This window comes from Psammomys obesus, unplaced genomic scaffold (genome assembly GCF_907164565.1).
Source record: "Psammomys obesus unplaced genomic scaffold, mPsaObe1.curated_primary_1811, whole genome shotgun sequence".
Classification (NCBI taxonomy): Eukaryota; Metazoa; Chordata; class Mammalia; order Rodentia; family Muridae; genus Psammomys; species Psammomys obesus.
In genome coordinates this window covers 9,798-26,593 of record NW_026588851.1, presented here as the reverse complement: position 1 = coordinate 26,593, position 16,796 = coordinate 9,798, and the positions used below count along the sequence as shown (strand labels likewise).

At 36.5% G+C, this 16,796-nt stretch overlaps 1 pseudogene; it reads left to right on the top strand.

Moving 5' to 3' along the window:
• The first annotated feature begins 3,503 nt into the window (after positions 1-3,503).
• On the top strand, positions 3,504-4,467 carry LOC129674776 (olfactory receptor 10AG1-like; annotated as a pseudogene).
• The last annotated feature ends 12,329 nt before the right edge of the window (positions 4,468-16,796 follow it).

Here is a 16,796-nt window from a genome sequence, read left to right as displayed (position 1 = left end):
ATACAAGGCACATATCTAAACATAGTAAATGCGATATACAGCAAGCTGATAGCCAATATCAAATGCAATGGAGAGAAACTTAAATCAATCCCACTGAAATCAGGGACAAGACAAGGCTGCCTACTCTCTCCATATCTCTTCAACATAGTACCTGAAGTCCTAGCCAGAGCAATAAGACAACTAAAGCAGATCAAGGGGATACAAATTGGAAAGGAAGAAGTCAAAGTGTCACTATTTGCAGATGATATGATATTATACATGAGTGACCCCAAAAATTCAACCAGAGAACTCCTTCAGCTGATAACCACTTTCAGCAAATTGGCAGGATACAAAATCAACTCAAAAAAATCAGAAGACCTCCTGTACACAAAAGAAAAAAGGGCTGAGAAAGAAATTAGGGAAACAACACCCTTCACAATAGCCACTAACCAAAGTACCTTGGGGTGACATTAACCAAACAAGTGAAAGACCTGTTTGAGAAAAACTTCAAGTCTCTGAAGAAAGAAATTGAAGAAGATCTCAGAAGATGGAAAGATCTCCCGTGCTCATGGATTGGTAGGATTAACATTGTGAAAATGGCCATCCTGCCAAAAGCAATCTACAGATTCAATGCAATTCCCATCAAAATACCAACTCAATTCTTTTCAGATCTTGAAAAAAGATTCTCAGCTTCATATGGAGAAACAAAAAACCCAGAATCTCCAAAACAACCCTGTACAACAACAGATCATCTGGAGGTATCTCCATCCCTGATCTCAAGCTGTACAACAGAGCAATAGTAACAAAAACTGCATGGTATTGGCATAGAAATAGAAAGGAGGATCAATGGAACCGCATAGAAGACCCAGAAATAAACCCATGTACCTATAAATACTTGATTTTTGACAAAGCAGCCAAAACCATTCAATGGAAAAAATATAGCATCTTCAACAGATGGTGCTGGTCTAATTGGATGTCTACATGCAGAAAAATGAAAATAGATCCACATTTATCACCCTGCACAAAACTAAAGTCTAAGTGGATCAAAGATCTCAACATAAAATCAGATACATAAATCTGTTAGAAGAAAAAGTGGGGAACAGCCTAGAACTCATTGGCACAGGAGACAACTTCCTGAACAGAACTCCAACAGCACAATAGCTTTAAGAGCAACAATCAATAAATGGGACCTCATGAAACTGAAAAGCTTCTGTAAAGCAAAGAACACCATCATCAAAAAAAACGACTGCCCACAGATTGGGAAAGAATCTTCACCAACCCTTTATCTGAGAGAGGGCTAATATCCAGTATATATAAAGAACTAAAGAAGCTGAAAAGCAACAAACCAAGTAATCCAATTAAAAAATGGGGAACAGAGCTAAACAGAGAATTCTCTGTAGAGGAATATAGAATGGCAGAGATAAACTTAAAGAAATGTTCAATGTCATTAGCCATCAGGGAAATGCAAATCAAAATGACCCTGAGATTTCACCTTACACCCATCAGAATGGCCAAGATGAAAAACTCAAGTGACAACACATGCTGGAGAGGTTGTGGAGAAAGGGGAACCCTCCTCCATTGCTGGTGGGAATGTAAACTGGTACAACCTCTTTGGAAGTCAATCTGGCGCTTTCTCAGACAACTAGGAATAGTGCTTCCTCAAGACTAAGCTATACCACTGCTAGGCATATACCCAAAATTTGCTCAAGTACACAATAAGTACATTTGCTCAACCATGTTTGTTGCAGCTTTATTTGTAATAGCCAGAACCTGGAAACAACCCAGATGTCCATCAATGGAGGAATGGGTACAGAAATTGTGGTATTTTTACACAATGGACTACTACTCAGCAATCAAAAAAGAGAAAATCATGAAATTTGCAGGCAAATGGTGGGATCTAGAAAAGATCATTCTGAGTGACGTATCCCAGAAGGAGAATGACAAAAATGGAATATACTCGCTTATATAGACCTAAAAGATATGATAAACATAATTAAATCTATACATCTGAAGAAGATAATCAAGAAAGCAGACACGGGGTATGATGATCAATCCTCATTTAGAAAGACAAATGGGATATGCACTGAACGTATGGCAGGAGTCTACCGCAAAAAGCATCTGAAAGACTCTTCCTAGCAGTGTTCCAAAGTAGATACTAAGACTCATAACCAAACCCTCGGCCGAGTGCAGGGAATCATATGAAAGAAGGGGAGTTTGATGTGGAAAAGATAGGAGCTCCACAAGGACCAAACATATCTGGGCACAGGGTCTTTTCTGAGATGGACACTCAACCAAAGACCATGAGAGGATAAAACCTAGAACCTCTGCTCGGATGTGACCAGTGATAGCTCAGTAATCAATTGGTTTCCCATAGTAAGGGGAACAAAGACTATTTCTAACAGGAACTCAATGAATGGCTCTTTAACCTCCTCACCTCCCAAGGGAGGAGCAGTACTGTTAGGCCACAGAGGAGGACTTTGCAGCCAGTCCTGAAAATACCTGACAAAACTGAGTCTTATGAAAGGGGAGGAGGTCCTCCCTTATCAGTGGACTTGGAAAGGGGCAGGGAGGAGATGAGGGAGGGAGGGTGGGATTGGGGAGGGAATGAGGGATACAGCTGGGATGCAGAATTAACAAAATATAACTAATGAGAAAAATAAAATTAAAAAAAAAAGATCTTCAGCTAGAATCATATTTTCAAAATGCTCTACATTAAAAAGACAAGATTACAAAGTGAAAATAGGGAAGGGGTTTTGTACTTGAAAACAAGGAGAGAGAGTTAAAGAAAATATCTACAAAGAAAAAGAAAAGACTATGAAAAATGCTATAAATGGAACTTATTTATGTATTAACAAGAATAGTTTAATTATTTAGAATATACTCCGCAAGAGCCAAAAGGGAAGGTTAACTTGAGAAAACAATTAAATTGAAAAATATTAAAACAAGACAACATGAACCTGATTGCAATTTTAATAATGAAGTAATAAACATTGATATTGGAATGAGAGATAAGTCACACAAAGGTTGTCTGATAAACCCTCAAGAAATATTAACAGAGATAGATAGGCAGATAGATAGATAGATAGATAGATAGATAGATAGATAGATAGATATTCTTGGTTTATTATTTTGTCACTTCTCTGTGTTCAAGTTTGATTTCTATCTTTCCTTGGTCCTCAAAGTTTTAGGGTTTCCCTTTTACTCTAAATGTGAATCTATTTTTCTAGATTTAATATATGTTAACTCACTTGAGCTGATAATGCTCCAAACAAGAAGCATAAACAATCAAAATATATTTGAAATAGTAATGACCACTACTCAGTATCTTTGTGTCAGGATACCAAAATCTATTAAAATAAAACAGATATTATGATGGGAATTTAATGGGTATTTACTATTTATCAGCAAATTCAAGTCTCATTACAACACTGAAAGTTAATGATGATAATTTAAGTTATGTGTATTCATGTTATTCATTTAAGAACAGTAACAGGTCAATTTTATTATCAGGCATGAATTAAATAATGTTTTATTTATTGTCTGTAGATGAACGGAAAATTAGAACAGAAAAATCTAATGCCTCCTTTCTGATAGAATTTATTCTACTGGGATTCTCAGATGTTCCCAGTCCCGAGTGGATTCTTTTGGGGATATTTTTGCTCCTGTATTTGGCTGTTCTGCTGTGCAACAGCATTATAATGGTAATAACAAGAACTGGCCCTGCTCTGCAGACTCCTGTGTACTTTTTCCTTACAACTTCTCTTTTGTGGAAATCTGCTATGTAACAGTCACCATTCCAAGGATGCTTGTGGACCTGTGTACTCAAAAAGGAAATATCTCTGTACTTGCCACACAGATGTGTTTCATCCTTATGCTTGGAGGCACCGAGTGCTTCCTTCTGACAGCCATGGCCTATGACCGCTATGTGGCCATTTGCAACCCTCTTCACTATTCTCTAGTCATGAACCAAAGGATCTGCACACAGTTGGTGGCTGCCTGCTGGATCAGTGTCATACCAGTTGTGACTGGACAAACATGCAGATTTTCTCTTTGCATTTTTGTGGCTCTAATAGAATTAATCACTTCATCTGTGACATCCCACCAATACTCAAACTTGCTTGTGGCGACACATTTGTGAATGAGATAGCAGTCTACATAGCTGCGATGGTGTTTTTCATGGTTCCCTTTGTTCTGATCATTTTTTCCTATTGCAAAATTATCTGCAGCATTCTGAAACTGTCCTCAGCCAAAGGAAGGGTCAAAACTTTCTCCACCTGCTCCTCTCACCTAATTGTTATAGTCTTGTTCTATGGAACCGCTGGCATCATGTACTTACAACCCAAGACAAATCAATCAGAAATAATTGGAAAACTATTGTCTCTTTTCTATAACATTTTGATCCCAACCCTAAATCCCATTATATACACTCTGAGGAACAAGGACATCATGATGACTCTGAGAAAATAACGCAGTAAGTTACTAACATGAGACAAAGGCTTGAAAGGTGCATAACTGTTTATCACTTAGACAAAAAGAAAAATATTTTCATCCTGATAATGTTGATTAAATTTATGTTAGCTACACACATTTCCTCATGCAACGTTAATTTAATACTTTAATACATGGTTTACATATCTCCCCATTACACATTAAAACAGCTGCCCATTGCTGTTATAAAGACTTGCCTTTTCACAGTTAGCTAAATACTCCATCAGGCTGTCTGAGCAGCTTCTTGGTAGCTAATTAATTCTGCTTTATAACCAGAGCTGTTGTCCTGTTCTGAGATGGGTTTACTTTGCATTTCATATTCTTTTTCATTTTACTTTGTGGTTAGGATTATTCCAGTAAAAGGTTGAAAAGTTGCTAATGCAGTGTAAAAGTCAGGTATTTTGTTTACTATATTTATACTAAAACATGCATAGAAACAAGAATAAGAAGATAGAAACTATTTAAGCTATGACAACTCGCATTAAAGGATTACAGGTCAATATTTCCTCTCCTAAGAAATGAAACAATCTATCTTTCACAAAAGTATGATTATTCCCTTAAATTAAATGACTTTTTATACATATAAAAATATGTAAAGTAACTTTTATTCTCCTGAATTAATTGACTTGGAGGCTTATTACTAATAGAAGCTTAGTCCTGGAAGCTTCTAGCCTCAGTACAATATAATCTGAATCCAGAATGCTTTAAGCCTCTGAGACTTAGAAGCTCACCGTTTCTTGTTATTTCTGAACTCCAATCTGGCTGGTTTAATTCAGGTTTTTGTTTGTTTGTTTGTTTGTTTTTTTAGCTCAAACTTCTCTCCAAGCTGACTGATTCAATTTGGCTGCTCTCTCAGCCTCTGACTTAATAATTCTTTGGCCCCAAACTAATTTAGTAATCTGCTCTAATCTTCTGGCTCCTTCTCATTTTCTGGCTCATTCTGTCTTCACCTGTGTCTAGCTTGTTCTCACTTCAACCTCCTTCTGTAAAACTCTTCTTGAAAAACTCCTCTGAATTTCATTAACTGAACTGCCAGGAACTCAGTTCCACTGCACTGCCTCTCAAACTGACTGAACAGTGCTAACTAGAACTCAAGAGCCTGTATTCTGAGTGCTGGAATTAAAGGGATGTACCATCACCTCTAGACCTAAGCTTTTCTTTACCTGAAATTTGCTCTATACCAGGCTGGCCTTGAACTCAGAGATGTACTTTCCTCTCTCTCCTAGGATTAAAGATTTGTCTGTATTTCAGATGCATCATCCAGCCCTTAGGTCTGGATGTGATCTCTTTCCAGGGAAACCTTCTTCTGAATTAAAATTCCTCTACAAAAAATGTATTTTCAGGTTTGGAAAGATGGCTCAGCAGCTGGGGACACTTTCTGCTCTTTCAGAGGACACAGCAATCACACGGAGCCGCATACCTATGTTTTGCTGCAATTAGAAGGGATTTTATACTCTTTTCTGGTATCTGTAGGCATCAGTTATGTACATAGGACACACATGCAATTGGACAGCACTCCATAAACAAATTTTTAAATTAATAATTTTATTTATCAATATATAAGTAAATATGAAAAAATATTTTAAGCATTTCAAAATATATAGTAAAGGTTGATACATGATTAATTTATAACTAATAACATGTAATATTTCATATATTAGTATAAATGTGAATGAATAATATATTGCATATTTATTGCCCTATATAAACACATACAAATATATTACTGAAAACCTAAAATCACACGGTATCTTAAAAATATTCAATATAAAATGAAACACCCAATTACAAATAAATACATTCATAATTCTAGCAAAAAAAAAAAACTTTAAGAATTTCAAGCACTTCTAATGCACACAAAGAATCATATTAAATATTTACCTAAAAGTAAATTCCAAAGCCCAAATGCCATTAATTCTCTATATAAATATACATATATGGTTTTTGTTTGTTTGCTTTTGTTTTGTTTTCTTTTTAGAGACAAGTTCTTTCTATTCTGTAGTTCTGGCAGTCCTGGAAGCCACTACATAGAATATACACATTTAATGACCTTTTCTCATCTGGGCTGACTTTGCTCCCTCCAAGTACCAAAGATCACCTAACAAAAATTCAAATAGCAGGCATGCGAAACCCTCTTTTAAGTGACTGCCCAAGGGCAATCCAAGAGAGAACCAAAACATAGAGTCAATTGCTGTTGTCCTTGTTTATTCTGAGATAGAGGAAAATGAGTTCTTATTGCTGAAGAGGTCATGGACTTCAGAAACAAAGCCTAAAGACTCCAGGGCTGGAACTGACCTGACTGCCCCCTTGCTGAGCACTAACCTTCAAAGTAACAGAAGGGTCTATATAACTCCCAAAGGATTGAGGCTACCAAGAGTTCAACCCAGCTGTGATGCCTATCAAGCACATAAACACCATCATGACATGATATCCCAAGGGTGCAATTGTGGCACACTTTCCTCGATGGTAAACTTCAGGTCACTAAATGAGCTTATCATGGGGGATCCTGCTCAACAACAGGGAAACTTTCCATTCAGTGATAGTGAAACCACATGGAGGAGAATCTACAGCTACTAATGTACTAAACCAGCATAATCCTATAAACATTTGTTCTTATACCCACAGATAGGTGTAGTCTTCAATACTCCTCTAGGAAACATCTCTTTGCAACAAAAGGAGACCACTACAGCAAACCACAACCTGTAAAAATGCAGATTTATGGAGCCTAGTTCCAATGGCAACATCTATCACACATCTAAATACCTAGGGCTCAGGAGTAGAAACCACTCTCAGATTGGGTTCAGCCTCACTCATGACATGGAACTTATGCTTGACATGGCTTTGGTTACCAAAATCCTGATATTAGATAGGCCATGGGACTCAAGAAAATTAAATATTTTATTTATTCTACTAAAAGAATATAACAATCAATGATTCCTAATGACATTCTGCTATTCCTATAGATCTGTGCCTTGCAAAGATCCAATATGCTTCCTCTTACAGTTTATATGAACTAGCATAGAAACCCACAACTAGACAATGCACAGATGATAACAGACTTTGCAAAACTCCATAAAAATGGATGTCTTCATTAAACCACTCCACTCACGGCTGAGGGAACTATGCAGAAGAGGAAAGGGAAAGATTTTCAGAGCCAGCAGGGATGGATCACTCCAAGAAAACTATACGTTGCTGACAAAACAAGATTGATGCACACATGAACCTCACAGATACTGTGACATCATGTTCAGGGACTGCACAGGTTCATGCTAGATGAAGTCCTTGTGCTGAAACTGTCTGCAATTGAAATCCAATTGTAAGGGGTGGGGAAAGCTTGCAAAAGAACAGAGTCTCATTGGAATATTAGCCATACATCATAATAGGTCTCATGCCCATCAGCAAGATACTCAACATCAGTGCACTTGGGGAGGGGCAGGAGAGGAGATGAGGGAGGGGGATGGGATTGGTAGGGAATGAGGGAGGGAGCTACAGCCAGGATACAAAGTGAATAAACTGTAAATAATACAGAAACAATATTTAAAACAGAAAAAAAACAACAGTATTTTTTTGTCTCATATTTCTTTGGGCAATTTTTTGTTTTATTGGTCCTTTATTATGGTTTCAGAATTAGTGTGTGTGTCCTTCTATTTCTAATGTGAATGTGTGTTCATTTGTTTGTGTCTGTTTTTGGAGAGCACGTGAGAGAGACAGAGAGAGAGACAGAAAGAAGGGAGAGAAAGAGAGAGAAGGAGAGGGAGGGAGGGAAAGAAAGAGAAAGAGAAGGAGAAAGAGAAAGGGAAGGAGAGAGGTGGTAGACAGAGAGCAGGAGAAAGAGAAAGGGCAAGACATTCTTGTTCTTTTTCATTTTTCCTGCAGTTTTCTTTTTTTTTAAGTAAATTCTTATTTTCTTATATTAATTATAGCTTATTCACTTTGTATAAGTATAAGTATAATTATAGCTTATTCACTTTGTATAAGCTGTAGCTCCCTCCTTCATTCCCTCCCAATCCCACCCTCCCTTCCTCATCTCCTGCCATGCCCCTCTCCAAGTCCCCTTTCATCTGACCCTAGCATATCAGTTCTTATCAGGACTGGCTGTATTGTCCTCCTCTGTGGCCTGGCAAGGCTACTCCCCCCTCGGGGTGGGGTGATCAAAGAGCCAGTCACTGAGTTCCTGTCAGAGACAGTCCCTGTTCCCCTTACTAGGGAAACCACTTGGAGTGAGATATCCCAGAAGCTGAAAGACACACATGATGTATACTCACTTATAAGTGGATATTAGACATATAATATAGGATAATCATACCAAAATCATACCTAAAGAAGCTAAGCAAGAAGGAGGACCCTGGATAGGATGCTCAATCCTCATTCTAAGAGGCAAATGGGATGGACATCAGAAGAGGGAGAAAACAGGGAACAGGACAGGACCCTACCACAGAGGGCCTCTGAAAGACTCTACCCTGCAGGATATCAAAGTATATGCTGAGACTCATAGTCAAGCTTTGGGTAGAGTGCAGGGAATCTTATGAAAGAAGAGGGAGAAAGAAAGATCTCAAGGGGATAGGAGCTCCACAAGGAAAGAAAAAAATATCTGGGCACAGGGGTCTTTTCTGAGACTGATACTCCAACCAAAGACCATGCGTGGAGAAAATGTAGAACCCCTGCACAGATGTAGCCCATGGCAGCTCAGTGTCCTCTGTCCATTCTTGTGAGGACTTAGGGATCTTCTCACCACAGCTAACTGTTTTTTAACTGTTTATTATAATTCATTTACTTTGTATCCCAGCTCTATCCCCCTCTCTCATCTCCTCTCAGTCCCACCCTCCCTCCCTCTTTTCCCCCTATGTTCCTCCCCTAGTCCACTGATAAGGGAGGTCCTCAACCCTATTATCTGACCCTAGCCTATCAGGTCTCATCAGGACTGGCTACATTGTTTTCCTCTATGGCCTGGCAAGGCTTGCCCCACCCCCAGGAGGATGTAGTCAAGTAGCCTGCCACTGAGTCCATGTCAGGGACATCCCCTGCTACCCTTACTAGGAAACTTACATTGAGACTGAGCTGCCCATGGGCTTCATCTGAGCAGGGGATCTATTTTCTCTCCATGCATGGTCCTTGGTTGGAGCATTGGTCACTGCAGCCTCCCCTGACCCAGATTTTATTGGCTCTATTGTTCTCTTTGTGGGGATCCTTCCCCCTCCAGGTCTTTCTATCTCTCCCTTCTTCCAAAGATTCCCTGCATTCTACCCAAGGTTTGACTATGAGACTCAGAATCTGCTTTGGAACCCTGCTGAGTAGATTCTTTCAGAGGCCTTCTGTGGTAGGTTCCTGACCTGTTCCCTATCTTCTCCTGATTCCAATGTCTATACTGTCTGTATTTCTGAATGAGCATTAAGCATCTTCCCTAGGGTCTTCCATGTTGTTAGCTTCTTTAAGACTACAGATTTTAGTATGTTAATCCTATATTATATGGCTAATATCCACTTATAAGTGAGTATATACCATGTGTTTTTTTTCTGCTTCTGAGTTACCAAACTCAGGATCATCTTTTCTACTTGCATTCATTTGCCTGCAAATTTCATGATTTCCTTGTTTTTACTTGCTGAGTAGTATTCCATTGTGTAAATGTACTACAAATTCTGTATTCATTTTTCTGTTGATGGACATATAGGTTGTTTCCAGATTCTGGCTATTATGAATAAAGCTGCTATGGACTTAGTTGAGCAAGTGTCTTTGTAGTATGGTTGAGAATCTTTCAGATATAAACCTAGGAGTGGTATAGCTGAATCTTGGGGTAGCACTATTACTGATTTTCTGAGAAAGTGCCAGATTGATTTTCAAATTGGTTTTACAAGTTTACATTGCCACTAGCCATGGAGAAGGATTCCCCTACTCCATATCCTCTCTAGCATGTGTTGTCACTTGAGTTTTTTATATTAGCTATTCTGGTGAGTATAAGGTGAAATCTCAGGGTCATTTTGATTTTCATTTCCTGGATGACTAAGGATTTTGAGCATTTATTTAAGGGTTTCTCTGTCGTTGGATATTTCTCTATTGAGAATTTTGTTTAGCTCTCTATTCCATTTTCCTTTCATTTATTTGTTTGTTTATTTAAATTTATCCACTTGGTATCCCAGTTGTAGCTCCCTGATTTATCCCTTCCCAATCCCACCCTTCCTCACTCTTCTCCTCCCAAGAGGAGAAGATGTTCACTGAAAGGGGAGATCTTCTTCCCCTTCCCTCTGACCCTAGCTTAGCAGATCTCATCAGAACTTGCTGCCTTGTCTTCCTCTGTGGCCTGGTAAGGCTGCTCCCCACTCAAGGGGAGGTGATCAAAGACCCAGTCACTTGGTTCATGTCATAGACACCCCAGTTCTCCTTACTAGGGAATGTAAACTTGTACAAGCACTTTGGAAGTCAATCTGGCACTTTCTCAGAAAATTAGGAAAGGTGCTACCTCAAGATTCACCCATATACTCTATTTTCTAACTGGATTACTTTTGTGCAGAATGATAATTATGGATTTATTTGCCTTGTTCTACATGTAGACATCCAGTTAGACCACCACCATTTGTTAAAGATGTTTTGATTTTTTTTTTTTTTTTTTGCTTTTTATTTTCTTCTATTGTATGGTCTTCGCTTCCCTGTCAAAATTCAGGTGTTTTTAAGTAGTGGGCTTATTTTTGGGTCTTTGATTCAAATCTACAAACACAAAATCTATACATGCATGGAAACTGAACATCTCTCTACTCAACAACAGCTTGGTCAGTTAACAAATAAAGAAAGAAGTTAAAGACTTCCTAGAATTCAATTAAAATGAAGGCACACCATACCCAAACTTATGGGACACAATGAAAGCAGTGCTAAGAGGAAAGTTCATAGCAGTAAGGGCCATAGTTGGGACTGCCTCTGACATAATCTGATAGGCCTTCTCTTTGATCACCTCCCCCTGAGGGGGAAGCAGCAGCCTTACCAGGCCACAGAAGATGACAATGCAGTCACTTCTTATGAGAACTGATAGACTAAGATCAGAAAGAAGGAGAGGAGAACCTCCCCTATCAGTGGACTTGGGGAGGGGCATGCGTGAAGAAGGGGAAGGAAGGGTGGGATTGGGAGGGGAGGAGGGAGGGGCTTATGAGGGGATACAAAGTAAATAAAGTGTTATTAATAAAAGTTAAATAAAAAATTAAAAAAAGAGTCCTTTTTCTTTAAGGGTATGGCCCCAGGTGGGTTAGCCACACTCTGATAGATGGCTCCATGCCCAGGAATATATGGGAAGCTGTCCTCATATCCTTCATCCACATAGTCATATGAGTTTACTTATCACTAAAACAAGGTCAATGGAAAATTTGCAGCACACACACACACACAAAGAAATTCAAGACATCTCATACATGCAACATAATGGTACATCAGAAAACAATAGAAAGAAAAAATAAACAAAGAAGCATACACACCCAAGAGGAGTAGAAGGCTAGAAATAATCAAACTCAGGGCTGAAATCAATAAATCAGAAACGAACAGTACAATTCAAAGAATCGACGAAACCAAGAACTGATTCTTTGAGAAAATCAACAAGATAGACAAATGTTTAGTCAAACTAACTAAAAAGCAGAGACACACTATCTAAATCAGCAAAATCAGAAAGAAAAAGTTGGATATAATAACAGTCACTGAAGAAATTGAAAGAATGCTACTTCAAAAACATATATACCACAAAGTTTGAATTTGTAAATGAAATGCATTATTTTCTTGATAGATTCCATTCACCAAAGTTGAATCAAGATCAGGTAAATAAATTAAATAGCACTATGTCACCTAAGGAAATAAAAACAGTCACCAAAAGTCTCCCTTCCAAAAATAGACCGTGGCCAGATGGTTTCAGAGCAGAATTCAGCCAGTTCTTCAAAGAAGAGCTAACACCAATACTCTTCAAACTATTCCAAAAAATAGAAACAAAAAGAACATTACCAAACTCCTTCTATGAAGCCACAGTCACCTTGATACCTAAACCACACAAAGACCCAAAAAGAAAAGAGAACTTCAAACCCATCTCTCTTATGAACACTGATGCAAAAATACTCAATAAAATACTCATAAACCGAATCCAAGAACACATAAAAGATATCATCCACCATGGCTTCATATCAGGCATACAGGAGTGGTTCATGGAAATCCATCAACGTAATCTACCATACAAACAAACTGAAGGAAAAAAGAAATCACACGATCATCTATTTAGATACCAAATAAACATTTGACAAAATCCAGTACCCACTCGTGTTTAATGTCTTGGAGAAATCAGCAATAAAAGGCACATACCTAAACATAGTAAAAGCAATATACAGCAAGCCCATAGCCAACATAAAACTAAATGGAGAGAAACTTAAATCAATCCCACTGAAATTAGGGACAAGGCAAGGCTGACTACTCTCTCCATATCTCTTTAACATAGTACTTGAAATCCTAGCTAGAACAATAAGATAACTAAAGGAGTTGAAGAGGATACAAATGAAAAAGGAAGAAGTCAAACTATCACTATTTGCAGATGATATGATAGTATACATAAGTGACACCAAAAATTCTACCACAGAACTTCTTCAGCTGATTAAACGCCTTCAGCAAAGTGACTGGATTAAAAAAAAAAGTCAAAAGGTCAGAAGCCCTCCTGTATACAAAAGACAAACAGGCTGAGAAAGAAATTAGAGAAACAATACTGTTCATAATAGTCAGATAAGTTTTGGATGTACACCTAAAAGGATTTATTCTTGAATGGTATCTCCGTGTTAGCCTGAGCTATGCCTTACTTGGTCCCACATGAGTTCCCACTACTTCCTCCTCAATCCCTTTCCATGAGATTTCTCATACCCTCTACACTTCTAAATAAATTTACCAAATATGGATTGCTTTCATAGCACTAAGATATAGGAGGTCTATCAGGAATTATTTTCTAATAATCACTGAAATTGTTAAAAGTCACTGTTGTAAACATTATATTAGTCAGTTTTATATTATAGATATAACAGTTTTACCCCTACTGAATATCCTTTATAAAATTGATATTTATTTAATTATTTTTCTTCCAAGATACTTTGACCATACTCTTTCTCCTATTTATGGAAGAAGACTTTTAAACTTCATGTTAGGAGTTATTATCAGTCTCAGGGAAATTCAGAAGCTTAGGATATAAAGGCTCTGTTTTTCATGGATTTTCCATTATTACACTTTGACATATTCCAGATTCTCATTTTATCCTAAATAAAGCTTACTTTTTTGTTAAAACCATAGCAAGATTATCCTGTAAACATAGGAGAGAGAACCCATTATATTAAACTGACTAGAGAAAAAATATACTTGGTTACAAACTTGTTCTATTATGAACCAAGGCTATACATAGTGTCCTCATAATAGAGAACATCATAGCTGTAAATTTAACAATTTAGGCAATTATTGTCAAGATATTAATTTTGGACTATCTCTCATAGCATTTGTCAGTAAAACTGTCCATGCCTAGAAAATAAATCACACTGCTTTCAGTTCCACTGGGGGACCAATTTACAGGTCAAGGTAGACTAAACATTACCTGAAAAAAAATAAAACAGGCAAAAAACACAAACATTCCCTGATGTTAGAAATTTAGAGCTGTAGACAGATTTCTGATGGGGCACAGAGCTACATTTATTTTAAGAGAACTTAATGGTCTTCAGAAACAAAGTTCCTTTACAGAAGATTGACGATACATGTGGTTCCAATTAAAATAATGAAAGGTTCAATAGTAGTGGTAAAAAGTCAAAATTAATCTGCGTAAGGAAGGTAAATATGAATTATTTTATATTGATATTCATTTTAGTTCAATATCAATTTATTCTAAACTTTAAATTTAACGTATTATATAAAACAAATTAATTTAAAAGTTAATGCATGTTTTATTACATAAAATATTTATATTGTGATTGTTATAGTAAACACAGATGTTCAAAAATTTCAAAATAAAGAAATATGTATCCATTACAATATTCTTAAGCTTGGCTTTATAGAAAACTTTATTTTGAAGCAGCACGTTTTAACAAATTAAAAAGAAGTGGCATATTCCTTTCTTCAGATTTAATCACATTTTAATAGGAGGCTTAGAGTTAAACAATCCATGAAATATATTTATAAAAAAGAGTTAAACAATCCATAAAATATATTTATAAAAAATGAGGATTCAAAAGAATAATTATTTTAGAAGTATGCTAATGAAGTCATGGAAATAAAGATACTGTAAAATAATAAAGCATTTTAAGTTCAAAATAATTGCTTAAATTTATTAGAGGAATTATAGTGCTTATGCATAGCAAAATACACTTGGAAAACTTGTAACTTCTGACCTTTGGATGATTTATAATACTGTTAGAAAATTTTTTAAGTCTTTTGATTTATTCACACAAGAGAGACTTAAAATGCAAATGACCTGGCATTGTTTTTATTACTGCAAACCTATTAAAAATTAAGCATTTGCTACAAAGAAAATGATTTGAATATAGCACACTGACTAATTTTCTCCTCTCTGTAGCTTTTTATCCCCTTGAACAAAAGATACATAAATGGTATGAATGTCATTTTAGTAACTACATTTAGTATTGCCCTAGAGCTCAAGGTCAATAATTGTTTTATAGGAGGCATTATATTAATCATTGAGAATTGAAAACATGATATATTAATTACTGAGACTTGAAAATATTTGTTTTACTTCACATTAATTATTCACTTCTGCTTGAGGGTGAAAATTTCCTTTAAACAGAGTATGTTTACTTCAAATCTGAATGACATACTTAGCAACAGATAGTGCAGAGGCCCATTTACTGACACAACAACAACATGACTGAAGCTGTAAGGTAGCAGTTTCCTCACATATTACTTAGAATTTTTGTGATAAAGGTCATCCTAAAGCATAGAAAAAAACCTCAAGTAAAGACCTTCATGAGGACCCACATTAAAGAGAGGTAAAAAAAAATATTGTAAAAACAGATTCATGGGTCTATCCCCTTCAGACAGATTTCAAGAGTTTCAATGAAATGTTACCATTGGAGGGAGACGATACTCATTTTCAAAATAAATGCCAAGCAAAGGATGAGATTAGATAATGTCTTTTTCACCGAATTTTAATTGAACCATCTGGACTATACCAATTAGAAAAATGTAAAAGAATTGAAGGCATTTTTAAAAAACAGGTAACATTTGAAGAAACCAGTGACCCATGACTACATCAAGATTTTTTTTTTGGGGGGGTGCTTATATTAAGATATGCAATTCATACAATAATGCTAAGTAGTTTTAGAATTGTTAGGTCATTGGATAGCTGAACAAATCATGTTCCAATTCTGCAACAATATACATCTTATGCAGTAGAAGAAAGTGGAAGAAAAATTCAACTATACCATATTTTAGTAAGACTCTGTTCTAGACACTTTTTCTGGACAAGGTCCCCAGCATGTGATGAAGACATGAAAGGTGCATAGGTGCAAATGAAGAGTCAGAGACGATCTCAGGTGAAGTTTCTTAGGGAACATCCTCTTCATGGCTAAAAACATACAGGTTGAGCACCTTCAGTCTCTGTCTGAAAGTACTGCCTCTAAACATACCAAGTCCCAAGGCAGAAGAAAGGTTTGAAACATAGCAAAAATCACCTTGAGTTAATAACTGATATTTTATTATTACTTTATTTAACTCTCATAAATAAAAATTATCCAAAGTTGTTTTTATTCTCTTACTGACAACAAACAGGAGTTCCGAATAAAACTCAAGACCAGTGAGGAAATTTTACTATGAGGAGCAACCTGATATTCTAGTCAAAAATGTCAAGAGTGTCTAACTTTTGTATCTCTATAATTCTTTAAAAAATGAAATTTAAAAGTGAAGTCAAAATGCTTAGCTGAATAGCTGGCTCATGAGGACATCAGAATTCTGTGGGGCCCTGAGTCCTGAGAGTCTCACTGACCTTGTGCCAATCTACACAGGACCCTGCTTCTCCTCAACTGCCCTCCTACCCACATGCTGATAAAAATGTGTTCCTGAGCTGGTTTAAGTGAATGAAAACTCCTAAAATTCCTACCTAATAGAAACCATTATCTCTAATTTTTGTCATTATTGCCAAATTGCTTGTAATTATGGGGTGAAAATGAGAGAAATTATAAAATAGGAAACTTTGAAATAAATTAACAAATTGTGTTGTAGTTCTCAAATCAGCTAAAAGAAAAATCTTTGAAAATTTTAATCATAAAATTATAATAAAATATTTGAAGAAATAAATAAACAATAGTATGCATATTTGAAACACACTATACTAATGC